The sequence below is a fragment of the Carassius gibelio genome, chromosome B23, assembly GCF_023724105.1.
Source record: "Carassius gibelio isolate Cgi1373 ecotype wild population from Czech Republic chromosome B23, carGib1.2-hapl.c, whole genome shotgun sequence".
In the NCBI taxonomy this organism is placed as follows: domain Eukaryota; kingdom Metazoa; phylum Chordata; class Actinopteri; order Cypriniformes; family Cyprinidae; genus Carassius; species Carassius gibelio.
In genome coordinates this window covers 4,023,935-4,037,048 of record NC_068418.1, presented here as the reverse complement: position 1 = coordinate 4,037,048, position 13,114 = coordinate 4,023,935, and positions in this window count along the sequence as shown.

The window sequence follows — 13,114 nt, the reverse complement described above, 5'->3', positions numbered from 1 at the left end:
TTTTTTTAAACGCGAAACATGAACACATGTTATATTGCACATTGTAAACACAATCAAAGCTTCAAAAAAGTGCGTAAAACAGGACCTTTAAATAGGCTGGCAGCATGCTAGAAACATAATAAAACATTCTAGCAACACTAAGCTAAGTGTTAAAGCATTCTACTAAGGCAATGAAAAAGGAAGTTGCTGTAACTCAGGCAAGCAATGTCCGATCTTCCCCAAACTTCACATGTGTGATAGGTGCTCTGTTCTGAACAAACACCCATGACCAAATTCAGTTATAGTCATAGCGCCACCTGCTGGTAACAGGAAGTGGCATTGTTGACACTATTACAGACTCCTAGGAACATATTAAAAAGTGTAAACAACTGTTAAATAGGCTGGCAACATACTAGATACATACTAATACATGCTAGCAACATTAGCTAAGTGTTAAAGGGGGGGTGAAATGCTATTTCATGCATATTTTTTACACTGTTAAAGAGTTGGATTCCCATGCTAAACATGGACAAAGTTTAAAAAATTAAGTTGTACGTTTGAAGGAGTATTTCTGTTCTAAAAATACTTTATCACAAGTTTCGGAAAGTTTTTTTTCGAGTATGGCTCTGTGGGACGGAGCGGAATTTCCTTATATGGGTCCTGAGGGCATGTCTGCCGGAAGAGCGCACGCTCCCATATAGCACAGCACTGAGAGCACAACAGACTTCACTGATCAGAGCGAGAGCGTCGCGAAATGTCACAAAAGGAGTGTGTTTTTGGTTGCCAGGGCAAGACAACCCTGCACAGATTACCAAAAGAGAAACAGCATTAAGGGACCAGTGGATGGAGTTTATTTTTACAGAGCATCAACGGAGTTGTGCAAGTGTTTGTGTTTGTTCCCCTGCATTTGAAGATGCTTGTTTTACAAACAAGGTCCAGTTTGACGCCGGATTTGCACATCGTTTATTTCTTAAGGATAATGCAGTCCCAACGAAAAAGGGTCATGATCATGTGTTGGAACTGCATGCGGTGAATAAAACTGCTTCAAATATCTCTGTGTTATTAACTTAGCTATCGGCGTGTAAGCACATCAGGTAAACAACATGCAATGTTGTCATCAAACTGCACGAGTAAAACTGCTTCAAATATCTCTGTGTTGTTAACTTATCTATCGGCGCGTAAGCACATCAAGTAAACAACATGCGATGTTGTCATCAAACTGCACTTTCCACATGTACAGCTTAAAAAAAAAAAAAAAGACGACAAAGTGGAACTTAGTCATTTTCCAAAACCGCTAAGCAAATATATACAGTTTCAGTACATACCACATAGAGACGTTGTTGCTGATGCTGCTCTTGTTAAATTTCAGCCTCTGGATCTGATTCTGGATCATAAATATACGCTGAATCTGACTGTTAGCCATGGTTTGTTTTGGTTGGTTTCCAAATTCAGTTATAGTCAACTAAGGCAAGCAATGTCCGATCTTCCCCAAACTTCACGTGTGATAGGTGTTCTGTCCTGAACAAACACCCATGAAAAAATTCAGTTATAGTCATAGCGCCACCTGCTAGTAACAGGAAGTGACAAGGTTAACAAAAAGTGTCAAAAAGTGTTAAATTGGCTGGCAACATACTAGATACATACTAATACATGCTAGCAACACTTAGCTAAGTGCTAAAGCATGCTAATAATGTAGTGAAAAAGGAAGTTGCTGTAACTCAGGCAAGCAATGTCCAATCTTCCCCAAACTTCACACGTGTGATAGATGTTTTGTTCTGGACAAACACCCATGACCAAATTCAGTTATAGTCACAGCGTCACCTGCTGGTAACAGGAAGTGACAAGGTTAACACTGTTATGAACTCTTAAGAATAAATTAAAAAGTGTCAAAAAGTGTTAAAAAGGCTGGCAACATGCTAGAATCATAATAAAACATGCTAGCAACACTTAGCTAAATGTTAACGCATGCAACTATGGCATTGGATAAGGAAGTTGTTGTAACTCAAGCTAGCAACGTCCGATCTGCCCCAAACTTCACACGTTTGACAGGAGTCCCGCACTGAACACATCAACATGCCCAGATCCGGTTATAGTCATAGCGCCACCTGCTGGCAACAGGAAGTGTCATGTTTAACAATTTTATGCACTATTTGCAACACAATAAAATTTGCCATTGTGTGTTAATCATGCTAGAAATATTTTCAAACATTCTAACAACACTTACTATGTGCTAAAGGATGCTATTAATACTATGAAACAGGAAGTTGTTGTAACTCATGCATACAATTCCCAATCTGACCCAAACTTCACATGTTTTATAAGAGTCCTGGCCTGAACACAACTAAAGGCCAATATTCAATTATAAGTATAGCGCCGCCTGCTGGCAACAGGAATGACTTATTTCATACTAACTTAACATGAGATAAACATGAGATGCCTGATCTGCCGGAAACTTTGCATGTTTGGTAAGAGTCCTGGCCTAAAGACATTTACATGGTGATATTCAGTTATAATCATAACGCCACCTGTTGGCAGCAGGAAATGTGGAAAAAATATTTACTATTTTATAAGCATATGGCCCAAAGTTCACGGTTCCTCCTATGGGAACCGGGTGGTGGTGAGCCCGGGTGCGAGGCCCCGTTCATCGCTGCTTGCAGCTTTAATTAGGGCCCGAGCACCGAAGGTGTGAGGACCCTATTGTATCTGCTCCGTTTATTATTATTATCACGGTACCAAATTTATCGCCTTTTTGAAGGCCTAAATATACTCAAAAAGTCACGTTCAGCGGTGTGCGCCTCGAGCTACGTTTTACGTACATGTATGAAAATGGGTTCACACATGTAACACACCAATACCTACAACAAAGACTCTTGGAACAAAATTCTTAACCCAACAGGAAGTCGGTTATTTTTAATATTATGAGCAAATTTTGTGTCATTTTTGCCCTTTTCCATGCGCTGTATTTTAACGAACTCCTCCTAGAGATTCAGATCAACAGCAAATTTGGTATGCCTGATCTAAAGGCCTTTGCGATGATAAATTGCGAAGATCTTGAGTTTTCGTAGAAGGGCGTGTTCATGGCGGCCTGGTAAATTTCGATGATTCGCCATGAAAAATAAAGTTGCTATAACTCAGACATACAATGTCCAATCTGCCCCAAACTTCACATGTTTGATGAGACTCTGAACCTGAACAGATTGACATGCCCATATTCAGTTATAGTCATAGCGCCACCTATTGGCAACAGGAAGTGACATATTTTACACTGCAACGAACAACTGTTTGTTTTTTGTGGTCAGTCTAATCTAAAGGCCTGTGCGATGTTAAGTTGTGAAGATCTTGAGTTTTCGTTAAAAGGCGTGTCCATGGCGCCGTGGCGAAGTTCGATGTCTCGTCATGGGAATAAAAGATGTTATAACTCAGGCATTAAATGTCCGATCTTCCCCAAACTTCACATGTGTGATAAGAGTCCTGGCCTGAAAACATCTGAAGGCAAATATTCCATTGGGTGTGGCAAAATGGCTCGATAGTGCCACCTATACACTTTCAACAGAGTGTGCCTCGAGCTATGTTTCACGTACATGTACAAAAATCTGTACACATATGTAACACACCAATACCTACAAAAAAGTGGCCTGGTACGAAATCCGAATCCCAACAGGAAGTCGGTTATTTAGAATTTTCTCTGCAAAATTGGCGTTGTTTTTGCCATTTTCAGGGGTTGTACTTTAACGAACTCCTCCTAGAGATTTATTCAGATCAACACCAAACTTGGTCAGTTAAATCTTAAGGCCTTTGCGATTGTTAAATTGCGAAGATCTTGAGGTTTCAAATTTCAATATTTCGCCATGAAAGAGGAAGTTGCTGTAACTCAGACATGCAATGTCCAATCTGCCCCAAACTTCACATGTTAGATAACACTTCTGCCCTTAACAGATCTACATGCCCATATTCAGTTATAGACATAGTGCCACCTGCTGGCAACAGGAAGTGACATGTTTTACGCTGCGACAAACTACTCCTAGAAATCTTTTGACATTAATTTATTTTTTGTGGTCAGTCTAATCTAAAGGCCTGTGTAATGTTAAATTGCGGAGATCTTGAGTTTTTGTTAAAGGGCGTGTCCATAACGCCATGACAAAATTTGATGTCCCGCCACAGCAAGATAAGTTGTTGTAACTCGGGCATAAAATGTTTAATCTTCCCCAAACTTCACATGTTCGAAAAGAGTCCTGCCCTGAACACATCTGAAGGCCAATATTCCATTATAATGATAGCGCCACCTGCTGGCAACAGGAAGATTGCCACATATATGGAATAAACATTGATGTATTCTACTTATATTTATGAGTTTAAACGCCTATTTCTCACTGTTCACCTATTTACTAAAGCCACTCGCTGCGAGGGCCCGTTCATCGCTGCTTGCAGCTTTAATTTATAGTTATTCTCTCTTGTGGTGGTTGGGTAGATGATGTGAATACTGATAGTGAATTAACTGGATAAATTATCTTTACATGCTCCTCCCGAAATTCATTAATAAAACATAACTTTTTGTTTTCGTGCATGCATATTTAAATGCAAATAAGCCGCTGCTCCCTGCCCCCTTTCCAGAAGAGAGGCTGTGCCTTTACAGCTTGTGCCTTGGATACTCTGCAAAAACAAAAGCTTTTGTTTAGTTTTGATTATCATGTTTATCTCGCTCACGCGATATTATAGTTCTTTGGCATCATGAAAGTTTATTATATGCTTGTGTTTTAAAGTCATATCATTTCAAATTTCTGTTACACTGTTTTCTAAGTGCACTTATCCACACAGAAAACAGGTTGTCAGACGATGCTTTGTACCACATAGAGACGTTGTTGCTGATGCTGCTCTTGTTAAATTTCAGCCTCTGGATCTAATTCTGGATCATAAATATACGCTGAATCTGACTGTTAGCCATGGTTTGTTTTGGTTGGTTTCCAAATTCAGTTATAGTCAACTAAGGCAAGCAATGTCCGATCTTCCCCAAACTTCACGTGTGATAGGTGTTCTGTCCTGAACAAACACCCATGAAAAAATTCAGTTATAGTCATAGCGCCACCTGCTAGTAACAGGAAGTGACAAGGTTAACAATGTTATGGACTCCTAGGAATAAATTAAAAAGTGTCAAAAAGTGTTAAATTGGCTGGCAACATACTAGATACATACTAATACATGCTAGCAACACTTAGCTAAGTGCTAAAGCATGCTAATAATGTAGTGAAAAAGGAAGTTGCTGTAACTCAGGCAAGCAATGTCCAATCTTCCCCAAACTTCACACGTGTGATAGATGTTTTGTTCTGGACAAACACCCATGACCAAATTCAGTTATAGTCATAGCGTCACCTGCTGGTAACAGGAAGTGACAAGGTTAACACTGTTATGAACTCTTAAGAATAAATTAAAAAGTGTCAAAAAGTGTTAAAAAGGCTGGCAACATGCTAGAATCATAATAAAACATGCTAGCAACACTTAGCTAAATGTTAACGCATGCAACTATGGCATTGGATAAGGAAGTTGTTGTAACTCAAGCTAGCAACGTCCGATCTGCCCCAAACTTCACACGTTTGACAGGAGTCCCGCACTGAACACATCAGCATGCCCATATTCAGTTATAGTCATAGCGCCACCTGCTGGTAACAGGAAGTGGCATGGTTAACACCGTTACAGTCTCCTAGGAACATATTAAAAAGTGTAAACAAGTGTTAAATAGGCTGGCAACATATTAGATACATATTAATACATGCTTGAAACACTTAGCTAAGTGCTAAAGCATGCTACTAATGTAGTGACTAATGTAGGTTGCTGTAACTCAGGCAAGCAACGTCCGATCTGCCCCAAACTTCACACGTTTGACAAGGGTCCTGTCCTGAATACATCAACATGCCCAGATCCGGTTATAGTCATAGCGCCACCTGCTGGCAACAGGAAGTGTCATGTTTAACAATTTTATGCACTATTTGCAACACAATAAAATTTGCCATTGTGTGTTAATCATGCTAGAAATATTTTCAAACATTCTAACAACACTTACTATGTGCTAAAGGATGCTATTAATACTATGAAACAGGAAGTTGTTGTAACTCATGCATACAATTCCCAATCTGACCCAAACTTCACATGTTTTATAAGAGTCCTGGCCTGAACACAACTAAAGGCCAATATTCAATTATAAGTATAGCGCCGCCTGCTGGCAACAGGAATGACTTATTTCATACTAACTTAACATGAGATAAACATGAGATGCCTGATCTGCCGGAAACTTTGCATGTTTGGTAAGAGTCCTGGCCTAAAGACATTTACATGGTGATATTCAGTTATAATCATAACGCCACCTGTTGGCAGCAGGAAATGTGGAAAAAATATTTACTATTTTATAAGCATATGGCCCAAAGTTCACGGTTCCTCCTATGGGAACCGGGTGGTGGTGAGCCCGGGTGCGAGGCCCCGTTCATCGCTGCTTGCAGCTTTAATTAGGGCCCGAGCACCGAAGGTGTGAGGACCCTATTGTATCTGCTCCGTTTATTATTATTATCACGGTACCAAATTTATCGCCTTTTTGAAGGCCTAAATATACTCAAAAAGTCACGTTCAGCGGTGTGCGCCTCGAGCTACGTTTTACGTACATGTATGAAAATGGGTTCACACATGTAACACACCAATACCTACAACAAAGACTCTTGGAACAAAATTCTTAACCCAACAGGAAGTCGGTTATTTTTAATATTATGAGCAAATTTTGTGTCATTTTTGCCCTTTTCCATGCGCTGTATTTTAACGAACTCCTCCTAGAGATTCAGATCAACAGCAAATTTGGTATGCCTGATCTAAAGGCCTTTGCGATGATAAATTGCGAAGATCTTGAGTTTTCGTAGAAGGGCGTGTTCATGGCGGCCTGGTAAATTTCGATGATTCGCCATGAAAAATAAAGTTGCTATAACTCAGACATACAATGTCCAATCTGCCCCAAACTTCACATGTTTGATGAGACTCTGAACCTGAACAGATTGACATGCCCATATTCAGTTATAGTCATAGCGCCACCTATTGGCAACAGGAAGTGACATATTTTACACTGCAACGAACAACTGTTTGTTTTTTGTGGTCAGTCTAATCTAAAGGCCTGTGCGATGTTAAGTTGTGAAGATCTTGAGTTTTCGTTAAAAGGCGTGTCCATGGCGCCGTGGCGAAGTTCGATGTCTCGTCATGGGAATAAAAGATGTTATAACTCAGGCATTAAATGTCCGATCTTCCCCAAACTTCACATGTGTGATAAGAGTCCTGGCCTGAAAACATCTGAAGGCAAATATTCCATTGGGTGTGGCAAAATGGCTCGATAGTGCCACCTATACACTTTCAACAGAGTGTGCCTCGAGCTATGTTTCACGTACATGTACAAAAATCTGTACACATATGTAACACACCAATACCTACAAAAAAGTGGCCTGGTACGAAATCCGAATCCCAACAGGAAGTCGGTTATTTAGAATTTTCTCTGCAAAATTGGCGTTGTTTTTGCCATTTTCAGGGGTTGTACTTTAACGAACTCCTCCTAGAGATTTATTCAGATCAACACCAAACTTGGTCAGTTAAATCTTAAGGCCTTTGCGATGTTAAATTGCAAAGATCTTGAGGTTTCAAATTTCAATATTTCGCCATGAAAGAGGAAGTTGCTGTAACTCAGACATGCAATGTCCAATCTGCCCCAAACTTCACATGTTAGATAACACTTCTGCCCTTAACAGATCTACATGCCCATATTCAGTTATAGACATAGTGCCACCTGCTGGCAACAGGAAGTGACATGTTTTACGCTGCGACAAACTACTCCTAGAAATCTTTTGACATTAATTTATTTTTTGTGGTCAGTCTAATCTAAAGGCCTGTGTAATGTTAAATTGCAGAGATCTTGAGTTTTTGTTAAAGGGCGTGTCCATAACGCCATGACAAAATTTGATGTCCCGCCACAGCAAGATAAGTTGTTGTAACTCGGGCATAAAATGTTTAATCTTCCCCAAACTTCACATGTTCGAAAAGAGTCCTGCCCTGAACACATCTGAAGGCCAATATTCCATTATAATGATAGCGCCACCTGCTGGCAACAGGAAGATTGCCACATATATGGAATAAACATTGATGTATTCTACTTATATTTATGAGTTTAAACGCATATTTCTCACTGTTCACCTATTTACTAAAGCCACTCGCTGCGAGGGCCCGTTCATCGCTGCTTGCAGCTTTAATTTATAGTTATTCTCTCTTGTGGTGGTTGGGTAGATGATGTGAATACTGATAGTGAATTAACTGGATAAATTATCTTTATATGCTCCTCCCGAAATTCATTAATAAAACATAACTTTTTGTTTTCGTGCATGTATATTTAAATGCAAATAAGCCGCTGCTCCCTGCCCCCTTTCCAGAAGAGAGGCTGTGCCTTTACAGCTTGTGCCTTGGATACTCTGCAAAAACAAAAGCTTTTGTTTAGTTTTGATTATCATGTTTATCTCGCTCACGCGATATTATAGTTCTTTGACATCATGAAAGTTTATTATATGCTTGTGTTTTAAAGCCATATCATTTCAAATTTCTGTTACACTGTTTTCTAAGTGCACTTATCCACACAGAAAACAGGTTGTCAGACGATGCTTTGTGTTAGTACCAAACTAAGTTCTTTTTTTGCATCTTAAACTGTCAAAACATAAAAAGTTAATTTGTGTGACAGCAGCATAATGTAAATACTGCAATCTATGCTTTTCATTTAAATCAAACAAAAATAATGTATTGCTCTTGAGTTATTATCTTCAGAAACATTGTAGGAATACATTTCTTTCTTGAATGCTTATTTTAAAATGCTCAACTGAGGACATAAACTTGTAAGACTGTGTACAGCTCCCTCAAGGGAAGAAAACAATCACTTTGCTGCAGAGTTTAGCTCCAAATTTGATCAAACTTGCCTGCCATTAACTTTCTAGTAATATTGAAGACCTTGATTAGCTTGTTCAGGTTGTCATTTACTCCCTGTGTCTGTATCTTGGACTTTTAGTTTGTAGTTATGTGTTTCATTGTTGCCTTGCTCCCCTCAAGTTTCCCTGCTGCTCTGTTCACCTTGTTTCCTTATTAGTTCACACAATTACTTATTAATTCATTTCTTCAGCTCTGTATGCGTTTTCCTTGAAAACTGACTGCAAATAGATCCTTACCTCTGCCTGTTTCCTCAAGTCCAGTAACAGAGCAATTGATCGTAACTATGGATCTAGTAAGATCTCAGTGTTTGTCTGAGGACTGAACTTGTTTATGATTTATTTTTGCCATTTTTTTGGCTTCATTGTGATAGGACAGATCAGAGTGGACAGGAAGGGAAGTAGGAGAGAGATAGGAGGTGGGATTGGGAAAGGTCATCGAGTCGAAATTCTAATTCTGGACACCCATAGTATGTCACAAGGCTATCTGCAGCACCTTTGGAAAATTCTTAATCTATTTTTATCGTTATGGACTTAAAGAACATCTTAAAATACAACTTTCCATAGTTGGTCCTTAAGGGAGTTATTGAGATTTAGTGGAGCAGGCTCTGCAGTTCAGTGCACTCATGCCCACCGGATTCTACCTTTCCTAGAAGTCATTACTTTGTTCACAGTGCTACCTTTCATTTCAATTTCAAGCTTTATTGTCATTGTATCGGAATGCAATGGAATTTCAGAGACTACACATAGGTGCTACAATATGATAACCACATACACCACAATACCACAATAACATAATCAACATAATCTGTGTAAAAAAAAAAAAAACACCTGATTGATGCAGATAAGTACAGAAATGATTGCACAGACACGAATTAGAAGTACACACCTAGGATTTGTAGAGACAAATGGAGGAGACTGGTTTTCCTTTGCTAAAGTAGTTATAAACTAGCAAGACTATCATATCTCAGAGGTGCGCGTGCTGCACATATGTGCTGCATCATCTTACAAAAACAGGAGGCCTTTATCACCCCCCAGGGCTATGTGAGGCATGTTTTATTATGAATGCAACCGCTTTATTTGACGTCTTGTGGACTGTTCAACTGTAACACCAGCTGAGTCCAATGACAGAGCTTGGAATAGCTAGGACAATTTTTTAAATAACTCTGAATAGATTTGTCTGAAAGAAGAAAGTCATATACACATAGGATACTTTGAGGGTGAATAAAACACAACCTAATTTTCATTTTTGGGTGGACTAACCTTCTTTTGCATAGACTTGAACACTTTGTTGGCATTAATGGAAGTGCATTAGTATGGTTTAAATCGTACTTACATGACCGCCATCAGTTTCTTAGCAGTGAATGAAGATGTATCATATCGATCACAAGTGCAATATGGAGTCAAGTCAAGTCACCTTTATTTATATAGCGCTTTAAACAAAATACATTTCGTCAAAGCAACTGAACAACATTCATTAGGAAAACAGTGTGTCAATAATGCAAAAGGATGGTTAAAGGCAGTTCATCATTGAATTCAGTGATGTCATCTCTGTTCAGTTAAATAGTGTCTGTGCATTTATTTGCTTCCTTTGCTAAAGTAGTTATAAACTAGCAAGACTATCATATCTCAGAGGTGCGCGTGCTGCACATATGTGCTGCATCATCTGCCAGAAAGGCTTCACTGTATGACAGATAACGGAAGTGAGAGAAAAGTGTTTATTCCGTTTGAAATATGCATATTTTTCTTACAAAAACAGGAGGCCTTTATCACCCCCCAGGGCTATGTGAGGCATGTTTTATTATGAATGCAACCGCTTTATTTGACGTCTTGTGGACTGTTCAACTGTAACACCAGCTGAGTCCAATGACAGAGCTTGGAATAGCTAGGACAATTTTTTAAATAACTCTGAATAGATTTGTCTGAAAGAAGAAAGTCATATACACATAGGATACTTTGAGGGTGAATAAAACACAACCTAATTTTCATTTTTGGGTGGACTAACCTTCTTTTGCATAGACTTGAACACTTTGTTGGCATTAATGGAAGTGCATTAGTATGGTTTAAATCGTACTTACATGACCGCCATCAGTTTCTTAGCAGTGAATGAAGATGTATCATATCGATCACAAGTGCAATATGGAGTCAAGTCAAGTCAAGTCACCTTTATTTATATAGCGCTTTAAACAAAATACATTTCGTCAAAGCAACTGAACAACATTCATTAGGAAAACAGTGTGTCAATAATGCAAAAGGATGGTTAAAGGCAGTTCATCATTGAATTCAGTGATGTCATCTCTGTTCAGTTAAATAGTGTCTGTGCATTTATTTGCAATCAAGTCAACGATATCGCTGTAGATGAAGTGACCCCAACTAAGCAAGCCAGAGGCGACAGCGGCAAGGAACCGAAACTCCATCGGTGACAGAATGGAGAAAAAAACCTTGGTAGAAACCAGGCTCAGTTGGGGGGCCAGTTCTCCTCTGACCAGACAAAACCAGTAGTTAAATTCCAGGCTGCAGCAAAGTCAGATTGTGTAGAAGAATCATCTGTTTCCTGTTGTCTTGTCCTGGTGGTCCTCTGAGACAAGATCTTTACAGGGGATCTGTATCTGGGGCTCTAGTTGTCCTGGTCTCGGCTGTCTTTCAGGGCAGTAGAGGTCCTTTCTAGATGCTGATCCACCATCTGGTCTGGATACGTACTGGATCCGGGCGACTGCACTGACCCTCTGATCTGGTTACAGACTGGATCTGGTGGCTACGGTGACCTCGGAATAAGAGAGAAACAGACAAATATTAGCATAGATGCCATTCTTCTAATGATGTAGCAAGTACATAGGGTGTTATGTGAAGTGTTTCCGGTTCCTTTAACGTATTTGGATATTAAAAGCATATTAGTATGTTATGTGTAAGCCAGGTTAAAGACATGGGTCTTTCATCTAGATTTAAACTGCAAGAGTGTGTCTGCCCCCCGAACAATGTTAGGTAGGTTATTCCAGAGTTTAGGCGCCAAATAGGAAAAGGATCTGCCGCCTGTCACAGTGTTGTTCCCCGGGGTTCCACTAGATGTCCTCCTTCTCATGATGTCTGTCCCAGATCACTTCCTGTTTCCTTATATGGTCACCTTCCTCCTTGTTGCGTAATTGATTGTTCCCCCCACCTGTCTCCTGTTTCCCCATTTATCCTTCTGTGTATAAATACCCAGTCTGTCTTAGTCTGTGTTACGGAGTCCTTGTTTAATGTTATGTTATTTCATGCCCGTCATCCTTGTCTTGCCTTGCGTTAGTGTCTTGTTTATGTCTGCTTTGATCTTCTGGTTTTGACCCTGCCTGGACTGTTTATCCTTTTGGATTATCCCTAATAAACGACGTACCTGCAAATTGGTTCCTTCTCCTGTGTTTCCCATAACACTAACGTGACAGAGGTCAGATCCTACTGTAACGGCTCGTAAGAGAGGAGGAAGCAAATGCAGGCAATCAGAAATGGTTTATTGATAACAAGTCCAGAATGTAGGCAATGGTGATAGAAGGTCTACGGTGGCGTGAGAAGTGCTGGATGGTGAAGTCGGTGTTGAATGTGAAGACGGTCAATGGATGAAACCAGTAACAGACCGGAACACTCACACGAAGACGACAACACGAACACAATCCAGAACACGAACACGGGAGACGGTAATCCAATTTGTGAGGCTGAAACAAGAATAAGGATCTGACAACAGACAGAGAGATGAGTGAGTATATGTAGCTGATTGGAGATGAGGATCAGCTGGAGCGAGACAATCAACGCACAGGTGACAACAATAACCCAAACGAGCACATGGAGACTACGGGAGTACAAATACAAACACAAAACATGACACGGAGGAAACAATGGATTTCCTACCGTGACACCGCCTGCAGTTTATTTTGATATTCTAGGTATTATCAAATTGCCTGAGTTTTGAGAACGTAGCATACGTAGAGGATTATAATGTAAAAGGAGCTCATTCAAATACTGAGGTGCAAAACCATTCAGGGCTTTATAAGTAATAAGCAATATTTTAACATCTATTCAATGTTTGATAGGGAGCCAGTGCAGTGTTGACAGGACCGGGCTAATATGGTCATCCTTCCTGGTTCTAGTAAGAACTCTTGCTGCTGCATTTTGGACTAGCTGTA